The following is a 19,704-nucleotide window of genomic DNA, read 5'->3' as shown; positions in this document are numbered from 1 at the left end:
TGTAAATTCTAATTACAACCTAAATGTATCTGTAAAACTTGAATTCTGTTGGTAAATAAAGTATTATTATTATATAATATTATTAGTAAAAAATATTTTTTATTCAACAATTTATCACACTAAAATATAAAAAAATATATATTTAAAATTGGTAAATTTATCGTCATAAAGCATTCTTTACCAGTCAACCTCAAACCAAAAGGCCAGAAGAAACCAGACGAAGATGACAGGACATTGTGATAAAATGCGTCTTAATGAGTTATCAGTTATAGGTATTTTAAGTTCCAATGTAGCACATTTTAGTTATGCATATGCTTTATATATTAATTAAACGATAAAGTTATATGTAACACTATATTTTATACCATCATTATACTAACTCAAGGGAAATTAGTGTTTATAACCGTACTGCGCAACTTGTAATCGTTACATCGAAAATTTAATCACAGCGATGAAATATCGAATGGATTTTGCTTAAGTTGGCGGTATTAGTGTTGAGTTTAGTTAGTCGATATGCTATATCGATGAAAAAGATTCCTCCTATACTTGGATACGGTGGGACCAAATTCAAGAATTTATCTGTGTAAAAAATTAATATAAGGTAACATCATATTTAAATAAAATAAAATATGTTTATTGGGTATCTATGAATTACAATGGTTGTGCATGTTGCTGGAGCCTCCTTTTAAGCAAAAATATGCTTGTGCCAGGAGACTCCGCTCCTTCCTTCCTATGTTATTTAATTTAATTCTAGATACAAATCACAATAATTTCATTAAATTATACACTTTCAATACATTAACACAATAGAAAATAATTTTAAATTTATTTACTTTTAATTTTATTTACATAATAGCCCTTCGGTTCAAGGTAAAATGAAAACATTTGCTTTTACTCAACATATCAACTATTATATATATATATAACTGCCTGAATATTTATTTTATTAGCTATATTTCTCTGTAAACAGTCCTTTTAAAATGTTAGTACTCCCGTCAATACGTTTTTTTTGAAAGTTCTTTACATTATTAATACTATAGTTTAAAATCCATACTATTTAACCATATCATACTACAATATTATAAATACGAAAGTCATCACCGACGAAACCGCTGGCAATAGCTAAATTAGAATTCATATCAATAAAGCGTTGCTTCAGATCGAATTTTAATAAGGATCGATACATAGGTATCGATAAACCGTTTCCCATCACTAAATAATTTTGCAACTACGTGCACAAACACGACTTTGTCCGTGTTCTCACAATGTTGATGTACAGTCAACAGTGCATCTAGTTACCCCACATGAACCTCTATGGTGCGGAGATAACGTCGAGTTTGCAATGAATTTGGCCAGGTTAGTGTGCTGTTGACTGTAGGTACGTAAATTTTGTTAATACGCAGATTTATTATTTTTTACTATTGGTCGTGGCCATAATGTGATATGCGAAATATTAATGGAATGGTCTTCAATTGTAATTTCGCTTTCAATGTCGAAAACTTAGACTGTTTACTGTATTACTATCGACCGCCTGCCTGACATCAAAACTCTACGGGAATGCTGTTATTACCTGTCAGTTCTAACATCCGCGTGATGATTTGGCACAATCCTTGTCATGGGTACAAACCACATGCTACATAATTTATTTTACACTTAACCAAAATATATTTCTCCTCTGGACTCGAAAAAATCCAGTTTGTTTTTACTTCTAGCATTTGTTCCGGTGAAAATTCCCGAAAAGCCTTCCGAAGCTGAGTTTAGGAGACGCAAATGTATCGAGTTACGGAACCACAGAAACTTTTCTGCTGTGCCATTTTGAATTCTAAGCTGTTTGAATAGGATTGGGTTTTGCATAGTGTATTCTCTAGAAATGTGCTTTGGTTCGAATCTTCTTGAAATGTGTGTTCATTTTATATTCAAGTCTTTTGTATGATTTTGTTTGTTTTTGATCTAAAATAAATATGTTCTTGGTTTCTTAAACATATAAAGTATTTTAAAGCCGCGTTTACGTGGAATGAAACACACACAACAACTGTCAATTGCCATTGCCTTCTCCATTACGCACACAAGATATCAATCAACCAGTATGGAAGATTCCTCACAATGTTTTCCCTCACCGGAAGCAAGTGGTGGTCGATAAAAACTACTATACATGAGTCAGATTGGTATACAAACTCATGTGGCACGAGTAGGATTCGAACATGGGACCCTTCGATCACCGGGCGTCTTAACCATTACACCACCACTTCTTCGATTCACAATAATCTCATTTTAATGGCCGATTTATTGAGGACAGATCGCGGACATTGCTTTGTCATCTGCATGGGTACACTTAATTATAGATCTAAATAACTAGAAGTGGTGCAATATTATTATAATATTGGGGGTTTATGTCAATTCGCCATAGTAAATTTGCCACATATTTGCAATGCACATTGAAGGTTAATTGGTACACTACATTTTGATGTTAACTGTGACGGTTAAAGGTGGGTTGTACCGTCAACTTTGACGTTAATTTTAACGTGTGCGGAAAAACGCAAAGTACGCCATTTTGTCTAAAAGAAAATTATTTTCGAAAAACATGTGTAAAAATTTATGTTAAAAGAAAACAAATAAAAGTTAAATAAATAAATCTTTACGGAGCATGTTATCTACGTAAATTATATAACAAATGTATCATATTAAAAAAATATATAAGTATCTAATTATATTCTAAAAAAAAAACCTTACAAGTTTAAATGAATTGTTTGCATTCTATATTATATTATTCTTCATCATAAATAAGTAAATGACGGGGCTACCACGAAACATAAAACACGTAACACGTCATTGCGTCCACACGTTCTCTCTTTTGTTTAAACGGTTCGTACATGAAGGAAAAAAAGGCAGCATATAACATTTTAGTAACATTCTACGTGTTTGAATGTTTTGTGGTAGCGATCTGTCATTTGAAAACCAAATATAGCATTACAACTAAAACCAATAGCTTTAATTTTGAAATCAGGGTTTTTAATCATTTCCAGTAACACTAAATTCCGCAACCTTGCCTCTTAAACCAAGTTTACATTATGGTATAAATCACTGGACTAACCATATAGCCAATAAAAGCTCACCATCGTCTCGTTGGTCATTGACCTTGAGGTTATAACTGAAGGGTTCAAGTTCACTCTCGGTTTTATTGTTGAAGGAATGTGTAACTTTTACTTGAAGATAAAAAAAAATATTCGAAGAATTTTTACTGCGACTTTATTTTTATTTCTTTATTTATAAGAAGAAGTTAAGTTTGATAAGTTTATTAGCTGGACATAGATTTTAGAAAATGAAATTTAAGATTCGAAAAAGGAACCGTTAATGTTTCGAAGATGGTTTAAAAATGACACTTCAAAATATAGCTTTAATGTTTTAATTTTTCACATAAACGATGATTTTTATGGTTAAGAAAGACACAATAACATACCTTTTCATTGCTAATTATGAAAGTTTACGATGTCCTATAGGTTACGATGTTGGATCAAAAAGTAGATAAACTCTAACTATAGAGAAATCCATCCTAAGCATTATTTCGGAAATTACTACTTATATAGAAATGACGATTAAACACAAATAAGGTAAAACGCCATTCAGGAGGCACATATCTCACAGAATCAAATAAATAATAGCCAATCAATGTCAGTCTAATGAAAAGGTACGCCATATTTTAATAACAGTAAAGTTTATGGATCGTTAGGAGTTTATAGTTACTGCCGTTTTTATTTGAAGCGATAAAGGTGACTTGGCTAGTCAACGAATGGATCTTGTGTACAGAATTTTTAGATGCTCGCTTGATGTCGTCAAGGAGGTTACGCGATTTGTGCCAATGGTTTGACAATTAAGGACATTTTAGGATCGTGCGATGTTGAGAAGAAATAATAATTGGGAACGTGGATACTGACGTGCGACGCCTATATGGCCAAGTAAGTAACTGGAAACGGACTCAGATGAGAGATAAATTTTGTCCTCTCTCGCGATGTTGCGAAGCCAAGGGTCAACGTTAGAAATAAAACTGAAATTAAATATTAAGAGACAGCTTACAGCCGGTCGCCTACCTGTCATCCATTTCTGGGAACGCTATATGTCAATTGGTCGCCTTGGACGACATCTATAAAAAGATATTGAATATCTTAGGACAGAACAATACACTACACCACAAAATGTTGTCTCCTATTGCTATGTAAAATAAGTCCTGATTTGGGAAGTATTGAAAATAAAGCGGTTGAATGATATGATAAAGTCTTCGAAGTAATCATACCACATGAGTTTGTATACCAATCTGATTCATATACTTAATGTAGTTTTCATAGACCGCAACCTGGTTTTGTAAAAATCATTTTCGATGGTCTTTCCCTTAGGTCCTATTTATCCTCCCGAGATTATCATATAAGATGACTAAGGGATAAAAAAAACTCGCACAGCTTATAGGCAATGACAGCATTTCCCAAGAGTATTGACTTTAAGTGAGCGTCGTAAAATCTAAACTATAAATATAATCTACATCACTTATTGACGTCAAAAATTTACTTAAACTGCCGACTTCAAAAGTGCATGTGAAGAAGTAGCGGCGCAATAAAATTCACTGCAGGTCTTTCTCCAAAGACGCCAATTGACAAATATAACGTAGAAGAAACGCACGCAAAAGAAACCTTAGATATAACGTAGCTACAAGCTCATCTAATATAACAATTATAACTACGAATGCATTATTAGATTTAACAACATAAATCAAGCATACCAATGATATATTACGTCTCCGCCTGCAAGGTAAATTAACTTGTCAACATTTTATTAATAGACGTTAATAATTAAGTTGTTTGATTGTGTGATAGCATGATTGTGTGTGGGTGTGATTTGTGGGTGCAGATTGTGGGTTAGAAGCGCCGTGGGTTACGAAGCTACTGTGTAGTTTTGGTAATAACAATATACTGTTATTTTTATAACGATTTCTTTAGATGTCTTAATGATATTCGATAATAAAAAAATTGCTGTGTTGATCATCAATCATAATGAAATTTATTCTTTGGAAAATTAATTTGAGAAATAAAACATAGTGAAACTAATAGTGTTGTACCTCAGCATATGTAAAAATATCAAACTTTTGTCTGTGTGTTTTTTATTGAATGTTTAAAAAAATAAATAACTGACCGGTCTTTAGTATCATTAAAATTCAAATCCGTATTTTTTTTCACATTGGCACATACCATGATTTTCATTACAACAAACAAATTTATCATATGTATTTATATATCGACCTCGGTGGCGCAGTGGTAAAGTTCTTGCCACTGAACCGCCTCTCGGTTCCTGGGTTCGATTCCCGGTCGGGTCATGATGGAAAATGATATTTTTCTGATTGATCCAGGTCTTGAATGTTTATCTATATATGTATTTTTTATAAAATATAGTATCGTTGAGTTAGTATACCATAACATAAGTTTCGAACTTACTTTGGGGCTAGCTCAATCTGTGTGATTTGTCCTAATATATTTATCAATACAATACACCCGTTACATGTGATTGGTCAAAAGGGATATCTTATTACCAATAAATTTAATCATTCCAGGATATCGATAAACTCCGGGATAACTGAGGGACGCAAATTGTATTTTCTCATTTTCTTTCCCTGGGGCAAGATTGTGTGTGGGTTCATTAAAAATAATGTTGCAGGATTTAGGAGTATTTGGGCAATTGTTCATATAATATTCTCGTTCAAACGCCTTGAAAACTCACTTTTGCAACTTAGCCGTTACTAACTTTTGCCCCCGGCTTCGCTCGCGTGATTTCCCACGGGACCAGTTATTTGTCCGGGATGAAAAGTATCCCATGCATATCTCGTACGTACTTCAAACTATATGTATGCAAAATTGCAAGAAGATTGCTTGAACAGATAGAGCGTGAAGAGGTAACAAACAAACTTACTTTCGCATCTATAACATTAGTTAGGATAAGGAAGTTAATGGTTCATTTAATTTTAACTTTAAGAGTATCGCTTTCTCAAAAAGTCGTACACATGTTACAGCTAAACCCAGAAGTGCCGCTAAACCTAGGTGTTATCGGTCATATTTGGCTACACTCAAGTGTTGCTGCGTTTCGGGGTTTAGCCGTAACAGATACAAATACAAAGCACTGTTATTCAGAAGCCGTTCAATAACATAATAATATATTACAACGAATCACACAGATTGAGCTAGCCCCAAAGTATGTTCGAGACTTGTGTTATGGGATACAAACTCAACGATACTATATTTTATAACATATACATATATAGATAAACATCCAAGACCCGGGCCAATCAGAAAAAGATCATTTTCCATCATGACCCGACCGGGGATCGAACCCGGGACCTTTCGGTTCAGTGGCAAGAACCTTGCCACTGCGCCACCGAAGTCGTCAATAATCAACCGCTTTATCTGTATGCAAGAAATCTCATAAAATATTTTAATATCCGCATTCTTGAAGGGTAAGGATTCACTTGGCCTTTAAGTTAAAAAACTTACGTTTCCTTTGAAGTCATAGGGAAACTCATCCCTTCGGCTGGTAATATATGGGAATATTTAATATTAAACTACTATCTACTTTCTGACTTTAATAATAAAATTTATTAAGCAAATCCGCGTGTTTTTCAAGCAAATTTTGCCGTGAAAAGATAAAAACCAATATAAGTATCTCTATTTACATTTTAATTTATGGATTAACATTAAAATAGATACGGATATAACGAATTAATAATAATAATATTTAATACATATGAATAGAAAAAGAAATATAAACGTATCGTGATCTCATTATCTAAGATTGAGAACGATGCCAAAATAACACCTACGATTTGGGGCCACGAAACATGGTAAAATAAACAATAATCATTGTTTAATATACTTCGATCGAAGTGCATATAGTAGAGTTTTCATCCGCTCGTAAAACCACATTTAGCTCTGTGTTCAACTATCCACCTTTGTCTCTCGAATCTATATAAAAGCGAAAAACGCTCACTCACGTGTTACTAGAGTATATACCCCGCCCCTAAAACCACATTTAGCTCTCTGTTCAACTATCCACCTTTGTCGCTCGAATCTATATAAAAGCGAAAAACGCTCACTCACGTGTTACTAGAGTATATACCCCGCCCCTAAAACCACATTTAGCTCTCTGTTCAACTATCCACCTTTGTCGCTCGAATCTATATAAAAGCGAAAAACGCTCACTCACGTGTTACTAGAGTATATACCCCGCCCCTAAAATCACATTTAGCTCTCTGTTCAACTACACACCTTTGTCGCTCGGATGGATAGATATCCTTATAAAAGCGAAAAACGCTCACTTACGTATTACGAAATCTCGAAAACTACCGAGCCCATGAAAATTAATTAGTTTTATATTTACACTGTTATGTTGTGTACATAAATAAATAAATAAAATGAAATTTGGCAGGAAGGTTGATTGTGACTAGGAGATGACTGCTAAGAAAGGATATTTCAAAATTACTAGTCTTAGAATACGCGATAAAAGAATAACTGAAATTTTACTTCGAAAATTCACGCGTGCGAAGCTGCCAGCACAAGCTAGTTATTTTATATAGACACTCGGTGTGTATACACCTGATATTATTTATACGGCATTTTAATTATGTACAGTATTTCTTATGTTATTCAATAATATAATTATTTCCAAACAAATACGAAGTATTGCTTCCAGAAACGTCATTTTTATTGTACCCAATTAATGGTGTAGTACTTCTATAGCTCATATATTCTCATAGCCTCTAAAATACGAAACTGACAAGCGACAAGCGATAAGATCATTTAAAATGATATACACACTTTAAGAAACGCTCTTTTCATGGCCCTGAAAACAACTAAGTAATCCTTGCAAAAACGCCTACTTCATAGCCCCAAAATGACCAAGTATTCTATCCAGAAACGCCCATTTCACAGCCTCAAAACTAACAGGCAACTGACACCCAAAACGAGCGTGAAGTTCACGAGATATTATCACATCAACTTCACTAAGAAATGCAGTAACTGACAGATGTAGCTTTTTATTCGGCTTTATATATATAAAAAAAAAGGAATGTATCTTGACCCGCGACCACGGCAGGCGTTATTCGTGCGTTTAAAAAAATGGGTTTTTGTCTTTGATCTTGATTTGATATCCGATGTAAAAAAGGAGTGTTTGACGTGTGGTAGGTCTGTCTGTATTGTAGTGACCACGGATAAGATAACTTTTACATTATGTATATCTCAGTTTATATGTACAAATAGCGATAGATAGTTTCATTTCAATATTTGTCTGAATCGAACCCAATTAAGATTAACGTCTATTTAGTTGGCAACTTCTTACAGTGTGATTTGAAATTATAAGTTAAAAGTACCATTTTATAATTCAGTCTCTCTTTTTCTAAATAAAAAAGAAGGCTAAAAAAACACTCAATCATAGACTAAAAATCACATATCTGACCTATTTCGTGGGAATAGAATTCTAAAATTCAAAATGCAACGGTGGCCGGAAATGAATCCGATGGCGGGAGTCTGCTTGATACGGATCTGATGGGCCCGGAGTCCAACATCCGGTCGGTTCGCGCCTTTATGGCTTCCAATTTTAAATCGCCCGCGTTCGGTAGGTTTCTAGAATGTTTCATTTTTGAAACGTTCGCTTCTGGGGAAATGGAGTGACGAAGTTGCCAGTAGTAAATGGATATATTTGAAAAATCTAGTTGACATTTATTTTGTTCTATTTTTTCTTTTTTTTAGGGCAGTTTCTGCGGTATCTAGTATTCCACGAATATTTAAATACACACTATCGATTTCTGATGTACGCTAGCAAGCACATAGGAGAGGCTAATTTTAGAAGCATCTATTTTCGCACATATCCTTACCATCAATAAATCAATAAAGTAAGTACAGTTAGCGTCGTAAATTCGTATACATGTTCACATTGCGTTGCGTCGCACGTACACTCAGACCAGCAATACATTCCCCAGATAGCTATCTCTAACAGGGTGCGTTAAATCTTCGCCTCTTTATTTATGTCTCTGACTGTACTTAGATTTACGCGGTTTGGGCATTGGTTTATTAAATCGGGTTTCGTTTTCGGAATCGCTGATGGATTTTTCGGATAAGAGATATGTAGAAGTACCTGAAAGAAAGACATGCAAATATATTCTACGTGATGAACATGAGTTATAGTGCATCTAATAAATGCCTTACAGAAGACTTCCTACTAAGTAAGTACATATTTTTATAGATGTTTCTTATTATTCAACAATTTCCTTTTCATTTCGTACCTTTTATGAAAACGATGCTTTCCTCTGATGCTTAATGGCTGAGGAAACAACCCGGAAAACACTGATGAGAGAGAGATATATAAAAATATACATTTACACGGGCACTCACTCCAGGATGTTAGTCATTACAAATATTTTCAGGTTTGATGATGCAGTATCGGTGATAATGCCAGGAAGGGATCCTGTACCATTTCTGCAATTACTCTCGATACCTCAATCATATTATCATCAGAGACTGGTGGATATTTCTATTGATTGTTAATGTGTCGTTACAATATATGTAAGTATAACCAAGCATTAAGATCTGGTTATTGCAAACAAAATAGACTATGAATAAAATATGTAGATAAACATATACATATATAGATAAACATCTAAGACCAAGGTCAATCTGAAAAAGTTTATTTTCCATGTTGTGGTGACCGGGGTTCGAACCCGGGACCTCCAGTGTAGCGGTGTGATGACCATTGATGTGAATGCGATGACCATGTGATGACCACGGTCGATTAAGGTCGATTGATATTGGTCAAATATCGTCTGAATAGTCATTCATTTCCCAATTTTTCATTCCATGACTCGCCTGCTATCCTGTCCCACATCCTGCAATGGAGTAGGTAAGATTAGTAATTAATTTATTATTTGAGTCAAAATAGCTGACATATTAACTTAGACCAGTAAGAGCCATGTTCCAATGCTCATTTGCGCGTATTATGCAATTTTCCAAATTTCCCATTAATACACAGTAATTCCAGGAAAAAGCTACTGTTAACCCGAGCTGAAAATAAATTAGTATTTATCATTTCAATACATACCTTTATCATTTTCAACACAGAATCCCCTACGGTCAGAGAATTCAATTTAAATGTAATTTTTCATCAACAATATGCATCGGCGTATCCGAATTTGATTATTGTAAAATATTGTCCAAACTTTATCATTTCCGCTGCAAATTTTGATTTCAAAGATTTATTTTTGCGATTTATTACGCGATTGAGGTATCGATGTGTTCATATTTTGTGAAACGATCGCTCGACACTCGATTTGATTATTGGGAAATATTTATGATATAGTTTTATTAAAAACCGGAATTTTACAACCAGAAAACCGAATTTTCGATTTTTTTTTATATATATTTATAGAGTCGACAGGCTCGTTCTCGTTCTCGCACAGATAAGGCCAGTGCCCATAGCTCTGCGTTGCATTTTTGTAACCCGTTGTTTTCCATTGGTTTTGACATTGACGTGCGTAGACGCAAGTCGAATCTCCACGGATTGTCGGAAACTTCTTTTTTATTGTCCCGTTTGTCTGTAATCAAATCTTGCAAGTGAGATCTCAGTTGACCTACAGAGTTGAAATATCCCACGTCGTTTCAGTTTCCATGACAATAAATTATAATGATAAGCATGACCTCATGGTGCAGCTGGGATCGGCTCCAATCGAGGGAACTCCTCAACGGTTTACAGCACGGACATGGGTTTTTTTTGTCAGGCATTAAATGCCATAAGATATCTGACGACAATAAAAGTTCTTGATAAAATTACATTTTTGTAAAAAAACATGTTTCTTCTATATTCTGTTAATCTTTCTTGGTTTCCGATATTAGAGTTCGATTGTCTCATGATACGTTACCATTAAACATTATTTTATTTCTGCAATCGCAAACAAAACTGTATTAATATATAACCATAACATGAATCCAGTGCAATGATGTAGCCGTATCATAAAGTTATCGACGAAAATCTGTTTTTAAAAAAGGAATATTCGACAAGTATACATGTTGGGAATAAACAATATGGCCGACGTGCGTGATTTACGTGCGTTCGTATATTGTTGAAATTCGCGTCGATAGCGCTTTTGTTTCACTGTCTGCCTTCTTATCGCCTCGTAGGGATGGGCTGATGTCGATTTGAAATACAAATATTATCGATTTTTCAAATTTTGCAGGCTGCGTTGAAGAGGTTGATATTAAATTTTAAAGTGGTGGTATGTCGTCGTGGTTTTAAAGTGGTCGTAGAAAGGAAAATTTTAAATATTTTAGTGGCCTGAAAATAACAAAAAAAGGTAATTATGGCTTATTCATGAAATATTATTTTAATTTTCATTGATTTTCTTAGATACCTACAGACTGAAAGCTATAACATATCAGCGGTCAAAACTTCTACTAAATAATGTAAAAAATGTCTTGTATGACATCTTCGAGAAAATGGGGAATGGTCACTATTATGTAGACCTATGGGTCTGAATCCAAGTGCCACCGCTCAACACTACATCACACTGAATAAAAAGGTGAATAACAAAGAGTTTATCAATTTACCAACTTTTCAATCCATGGCTCACCTGCCATTCTGTCCCAACTGCCCCACATCCTGCACTATGGAGTATTGAACGAGGCCAACGACAGAGCGATCAGCGTTGCCACATACTGGTCGAACACCATCTGAATAACCATTCATTTCCCAATTTTTCAATCCATGACTCATCCTAGTATCCTGTCCTAAATACTGAACAAGGCCAACGACAGAGCGATCAGCGAAAGCCATATATAAATAAATAAATATATAGGGACAAATCACACAGTGTGAGCCCCAAAGTAAGTTCAAAGCTTGTGTTATGGGATACTAAATCAACGATACTGTATTCTATAACATACATATACATATATAGATAAACATCTAAGACCAAGGTCAATCTGAAAAAGATTATTTTCCATGTTGTGGTGACCGGGGATCGAATCCGGGACCTCCAGTGTAGCGGCGTGATGACCATTAAGCCACGGTCGATCAAGGTCGATTGATATTGGTCAACCACCGTCTGAATAGCCATTCATTTCCCAATTTTTCAATCCATGACTCGCCTGCTATCCTGTCCCAACTGCTCCACATCCTATAGTGGAGTAGGAGCATGCTATTTTGAACAAGGCCAGCGATAGAGCTATCAGCGAAGCCAAATACTGTTCGAACGCCGTTCGATAGTCATACCGACTCGATAACAAGAAGATGATTAATTACCCAACACTACCAAAGGACAGTAGGCTCGGCATGATTCGAACTAGCAAAATATTAAATGCGTTCCGACATACTATCGCCGTTGTAAAATTTATGGGGGTTTATCCCCATAATCTCGGTATAATCTGGTGTTTTGTGCTGCAGAAACTGTACTGTACGAGGTCTAGGATCTGGGACCCTAAGTAATAAATACATAGAATAAGATATGCAATTGAAATGATTTGAAGTGATGGTGGTGTTATCAGAGACTTAAGAACACCATAATAAAGGAAAGAATTATTCCTGTAACACTAATTTGGGTGTTTCAAACCTGTTTTGCTTCGAACACTTAAAAAAAGTAACAGATATGTTTTTTCCTGTATCCAAACTGTTATAAAACTGTTTCTACAAATTTCTGTGTGTGTAAACAGCGTCGCTGTATGGGGAAATTCCATTGACGGCATCGTCAAAGCGCGTGCTGTTGCCGTTCCGTCTTATAACGAACCGGCAACTACACGTCGGCTGTTGCATTGTTATGCCATTATAAACCTTAAAGGCTGTAACAGTTATAAACACTTTTGAACCTGTTTTTCATAAAACAGATTTAAAGTATTACAGTTTATTTCTGTTTTTCTTTTAACTTGAATGGAAAAACAAAGCTCAAAACACTTTATTTAGTTACCCCAAAAGTCCCTGGGTGTAATGGTTAAGACGCCTGCTTGTGAACCGACAGAGGGGTTACACAGCGAACCAATCACATTGCGCCATTGTGACTCAACGACAACCACGCTATGATTGGTTCGCTCACGTCTCACTTCGAATCGATTCGATGGTGAGAAGTGAAATGCTAACCCGCACTTCGCCCACAGGTCCCAGGTTCGAATCCTACACGTGCTGCATGAGTTTGTATAACAATCTGACTCATGATTAGTCATTTTCATTACTACTGCACGGATTTTCATCAATTTTTCACCAATAAGTGGTATTCCTGAGGAAGGTTTAAGTGTGTAATTGATTATGCTTGACCTGAGCGAAGTCGGGACGGGCGGCTAGTAATATATGTATTACTACGTCGACAGCATCAAAAACGAAAACTCAGCTTTCCGCACTAGATTCGCGTTTTGTTCTTATTTCAAACTCCCTGCTCTTGTTTACATTTTAGGGATCCGTAGAAATAATAAAAAGTTTAACCCAACTAATTAATTGTAATGGTATATTTTTAATTTGTATTTTATGAATCTAATTGCCTGAATTAAATAAATTTCATATAATAAAAATATAATAAATGCGAAATTATGTTTATTTATTACCTTTTCTCGCATCATCATTTAGAATTAAGTCATATAAAAGTCATGTCAAAAATTGAATAAAATCTGACACTAGATAAGAAGATCCCGTATCAAAAGAACAGTTTCAGTGGGAATTAATTACACGCGGACGTAGCCGCGGACAAAACATAGTTCTTTTTTATAAAATTTCACATTTTTATAATTGTATTGCTATTACATCGCTGTTGAGAAAATATCATATTTTCTATATTTTTATATTATTATTATAAAGAGGGTTGTGAGTTTATATGTTTGAGGCAGGTAATCTACGAAACTACCGAACCGATTTAAAAATTCTTTCAACATTAGAAAGGTACATTATCCAAGATTGCTATAGGCTATATTTTATCTCAAAATTTCACGGAAGCGAAGCCCTAAAGCAGCTGACAAATTCTATGCTAACTAATAATATCAATGCGAAAGTAAGTTTGTTGGTTACTTCGTCCTGCTCTATGTAACCAATCAATACTTCTCATTCTACTCAACCTTCTTAATCTTTTCCATACATGTAGTTTCAAATGCGGAGAAGGACATAGGATACCTTTCATCCCATAAAAATAACCGTGGGATAAGAACACGCGGGCGAAGCCGCGGTCAAAAGCAAAAAGGTAATGAAATAAAATAAATATATACCTACGGGTCATACGAAATGGGCAGCAATATTTTTTCGCCAGTACATATGGGCTGCATATTCGCAAAGCCATGGGAGTTGAAAAAAACGGCATTGTTTTAGTGTGATTGTAGTTTTGATAGCTTTTTGATGTCAGTCGGCCTCGCATAGGATTGTTTGTAACTGCCATTGACTTGTAATATTATGTGCTGGATAGATTTTCTCGCGTATACCCGATTCCATTCGCGGTCGCCTTCTCGGATACGCCCGTATGTATGTCGCCCATCCTTCTCGGATACTCCGAAATAAAATTGTAATAAATAAGATGACTGTGATTTCTCTGTCCTCCCAAAATTGTGATAAATAAGAATTTGACTGTGATTTTCGACTGACATTTTAATATTTTAAATAGGCAGGCGGCCTGATGTTATCCTTTTGTCGCTATGTACGACAACCACGGGAGGGCATTGAGTGTTCTATTGTTACTAACATTTATAAAGTTGATATTTTTATAATTTTAATTGTCTCATTTAAATTGCGATGTACCTATATTCAAAATTCAATGTATTTTGTTTTGTGAATAAATGAATTGAGTTGGATATTTATTCTATTACACAGGAGTCTTACGCCTCGGGCGCCGGCAAGCAAATTAGCTGGATAGTGTTTGTTTGCTGTAAATATACTAGGCAATACCAATAAAAAATGCTTATAAGTATATTCCTATTGATTTTCTAATTACTATTTAGCTACTAAAGAAACTGATTTTTGCCATGTATATTATTATAAATATAAATATATTAGGAAAAATCACACAGATTGAGCTAGCCCCAAAGTAAGTTCGAGACTTGTGTTATGGGATACTAACTCAACGATTCTATATCATATAACAAATACATATATAGATAAACATCCAAGACCCGGGACAATCAGAAAAAGATCATTTTCCATCATGACCCGACCGGGGATCGAAGCCGGGACCTCTCGGTGCAGAGGCAAGCACTTTACCACTGCGCCACCGAGGTCGACAAATATTGTTTATGATTTTAGTCCAGTTTCAGTTTTAATGAGGTCATTGAAGACGACCGAGAGTGAACAAAAAAATATGCTGGAATAGGCTTTGAGGGCGTATGGAAAAAAAATATATGTGGGCCAATTAGAATACCCGTTCAAATTTAAAAATTATCTAACTTAAAATTTTGTTTGTTTAAAAAAAGAACATTTTTCTTCTATTTATATCGTGTTGTATTTATGTATGTCTTTAATTCCGTATTGAATATAAATGATTTAAAAAATGCATTGAACTATGCACACTGACTTGCCAAAACGCCCCGTACTATATATATGACGTCGCCGCGTTCAACAGGAAATGAACTTCCCCATAAAGTTAGACCTTTAATAAATCAACTCAGGAGTATACATTTTGGCTAAAAAGTTGCAAGATGATTTTGTAAGTTCTATGACAATATTGGATATTAAGAACATTTTTCTCCTTGTGTGGTCTTAAGTGTGAAAAAAAAGGGCTTCTGATTTACCTATCATTTTTCTTCAATTAAAATAAAAAGAGGGTGTTATTTTATTTACAAAGTATCATCATAATACAGGCAAAATGCAATTTAACAGATACTGTTTGGCATTATCGTGCTAATATTATAAATGCGAAAGTTTGTGAGGATGTATGTGTATATATTTGTTACTCTTTCACGCAAAATCTGCTGGACTGATTATTATGAAACTTGGTACACGGTTAGAATATAACCTGGAATAACACATAGCGTACTTTTTATCACGAAAATCCCACGGCATCGAAGCCTTGGGGCACAGCTAGTTATACAAGGTACTCAAACACCTGGATCCAATACAGATAATAATTTCGATTAATTTCCAGCTATTGAATATCATTACTACGAAACAATTAATTTCTGGCCAAAGAAGGGGTACTCAAAAGTAAATCATCCGAACAATATATTACTTACAATACCTTGTGATTTTCAAATGGTATAGTCACAAAACAATAAGGTTATGGAATTAAAGCTTTCTCTAATGCGTGACATTTCATCCTAAAAAAATCATTTTATGGAGATACTAAAATGTTCTTTTCTCTCAGTAGGACACTGGAAGAAAACTCTTGGTTAACTGGTAGAAAAAGTCTTAAAATTTAAGTTCGCCCTCTGCATGCTTTTAGTACCTACATAGTTAAAAAACGCAAATTATTATAAATTTTTAATCTTATTATTTTTAGAGTATGTACATAGCGAAAATATAAAAAAACGCAAAATTGAAGACTTTTATCTTTTTGGCTAAACATTGTTGTGTTAAATATTTTTACATATTTAAAAAAAAATAATAATTTTATAAATATTTTTACAAAATAGAACTAATTTTGTAAAAATATTTAAAAAATGTCTTATAATATTCTTTTTTGTTGATCTATTTTGGTTTTTGGTTAATATTACATAAAATATTACATTTTTATGTAGTTTCAAAAAAATATGTCTCACAAGACAGGACTTGAGGACCTGAATTCACGGAAAAATATATATATTTGGGTGAATAGTTTTTTCTTAAAAAAATAATCTTGCGTAAATTTAAAATTCAGAAGGCTTGTTCTCCACAAAACTCTGTGATAGATCTCAAACGGCACCGTCCTACTTTCGGACGGCAGGACAAAATAATTTACGATGGCCGGGGAACCGCTTAATCAGCGTTTGGTTCATTGTTAACTTGCTCAGCGCAGTATAATGGCGCTATTGTCTCTTAGTATCGCGATAAATGTCTGGTGCAAGGGACAGGCGGCCAGGCCATATATATAATCATAATCATATATATATATATATATATATATATACAAAGTTGTCAAATTGACAATTGACTGGCCTGATAATATTCATTTAGAAAAAAATATTCCTGATCCCAGTTTTTTTGGATTATTGTTTGTTTCATTGTAAGCGCACGTGGATTGTTGTGAAGCGCTGAAATAAAATCCGCAAAATTATCAGAGGCGTTTATATTTTTATATTGTTTTAATTAAAAGACATCGATTAAATTAAGGTTAGTGCAGAGTTGCTTTCTCCTTACGAAGAACGAACGACGGTGAAGAAATTAGTTTTAATTTATGAATAACGATAACAAAGAAGAAGAGACGGATGAATATGGCGTGCGTTCGGCAGAATATGGCTAAGAAGAACGTAACATCGGCCAAGGAGAAGTGGATACTAACATGCTATAGCCAACCCCATATAAAGTTGAGGTATAGTTTCATTGACGATGTTGAATGGCAATAATAAATCAAACGCTCATATCCGCATGTTCCCAATTATATTGGGGACTGTGGCGCGACAAACTCCGAGATCGGCGTTAAATATAACTTAAAATTTTGTAGAGTTTATAACCAACCGCCTGCCTGACATCAACCCTTCTTGGAAATGCTACTGTTGCCTATCAGCTACCTAGGCTGTGTCCTTTAATTGCCTCGTACGACATACACGGAAGGACATAGAGTGGTCCTATTCAAAGACGGAACCACACGTCATAATAATAAATTAAACGCTATAAGCTTGTAAATTAACGTCAAAGGTATCTTGGCAGCACAACCCGATACTTGCGTGTAACAGTGTTCAGACGATCAGTGGGTCGATATCAACAGACAGATTCTGTGATCAACTCATTAGCGTGTTTAGCATGAAAGGTTTATGTTATGGTACTCGTAGCTAAGAGAGAGATTATTAAATCATTTTAATTGTAGGTTGTACTATATTTAGGTATATTATCTTAATTATAGTTGTATTATCATAGTTAACTTATACAAGGTTGAAAATAAATATACCCAGACGGTGTGTAATTTTTTAACTGTTGATGTTTTGTTTGTTGATACAGAACGGGTTGCACCAGTCAATTTAGACGTTAACTGTAACTTGAGCAGAAAAACGCAATGTACGCCATTTTGTCTAAACGGTGCGGAGGTTAAAATTAACGTCAAAGTCAAGGTGCAACAAGTAAAGCCACGTAGCGATATAAATATTCCATATGACAGATAATTGTATCAAGCATTATTATAAATGTGATAGCTTAAGAGCATTCTATGTTTGCTACTCTTTCACGCGAAATCTACTGGACGGATTGTTATAAAATTTGGTACACGGGTAGAATATAATCTGGAATAACACATAGGGTACTTTTTATCCCGAAATTTCCACGGGAGCGAAGGCCAGGGGCGCAACTATTAGACTATAATTTCAAGGAATTTCATAATTTATTATGGGTCTTCAATTGGAAATATCTATATCTAATATTTTGTAGGATGACTTGAATATTTTAGTTTATCTTTGAACAGAATAAGTGACTAATTCATGTTTATCTAACCACTGTAAGTATTTAGATTCAGGATTCAGATTAGATAGCATAGTGGATATTGATCATGTTTTACGGTTCTTTTCTATGAATGTGTGCATAAAATTGTTCAATTCAAACGAATATACTCGTAGGTAATTCGTCTTATATTTTTCATAATCTAGTCAATCTTTGTGCGTAATTCCATCAAAATCAATAAAATTTTTAGTATGTACAAACAAGAAAATATTTTTTCTCCTCTTTAGTATATGGTATAGATAGTATTGAATATTATTGAGATGTTAAAAGTGCTGAATTACGGAGTTATATGGAGGTGTAATGCTGACATTGAAAGAGTAACTAAATATGAACCAAATTGCACAACATAAAGTTTTTTTCAGAAAATTTTTCGTGTTCCGTGTTCGTATTTTTTTGCAGTAAGAAACTTCTTACAATTTAATTATAAATTTAAATTTCACATGTTTGGAGTAGTTTGCTAACCTTAATCTGCGCGCCGCTGACGACTTACTTTGCGTTTTTGTGCGCAGGTAAAAGTTAACGTTAAAGTCAACTTATGCAACCCATCCATAAAAAAATATTACTCCAGTGAAACAAAATCATTACTTTTTCACATTCAACCGACCCAATTCTCCCAAAAACAATGGCAGGATATATTTCAAAGAGTTTTCCCAAAGCGCGTAGCGAAAAGCATCTGCTTTTAAGGGCCGTTTGCATTCATTAAATGGGCGTCGCGGTCTTTTCTTCGCAGTATCACGCTGTAATATAACCGACGGCACTGCCCTTAATATTTAAGGGAATAATTAAAGTCCCTATTCGCTAAACAAGTTCTTGAAAACCCTTACCACATTTAGCCTGACAAAAATGTGAGAACAGCGTAGATGTTACAGAAAGTTCTATACGAACATGCAACAAATAATAATCGAAAAAGGAAAAATACACACACGTCGTGCAAATGTTAGATTTTTTATTTTTGTATTTTGATTAATAGGTAAAATCAAACTTTATTATTGTTGAAATATAGAACGCACCCTATTCTGACAATAGACAATCAAACGTCAAGTCTTGTGTTTTCCCGCCTTCTGCATCTCTCTGCTCTGTCTGTATCGTGCTACATAATTATTAGAA

General features: G+C 34.5%; 1 long non-coding RNA gene across 1 annotated transcript; it reads left to right on the top strand.

Annotated features, from left to right (window-relative positions):
- The first annotated feature begins 3,725 nt into the window (after nucleotides 1–3,725).
- On the top strand, nucleotides 3,726–13,602 carry LOC128677251 (uncharacterized). The gene is made up of 4 exons (XR_008405513.1): nucleotides 3,726–3,953; nucleotides 8,778–8,920; nucleotides 9,452–9,590; nucleotides 11,255–13,602. It is a non-coding gene; the product is annotated as an uncharacterized LOC128677251 (long non-coding RNA).
- The last annotated feature ends 6,102 nt before the right edge of the window (nucleotides 13,603–19,704 follow it).

The sequence above is a fragment of the Plodia interpunctella genome, chromosome 17, assembly GCF_027563975.2.
Source record: "Plodia interpunctella isolate USDA-ARS_2022_Savannah chromosome 17, ilPloInte3.2, whole genome shotgun sequence".
Taxonomy (NCBI): Eukaryota; Metazoa; Arthropoda; class Insecta; order Lepidoptera; family Pyralidae; genus Plodia; species Plodia interpunctella.
This window is presented reverse-complemented; position numbering and strand designations above follow the sequence as displayed.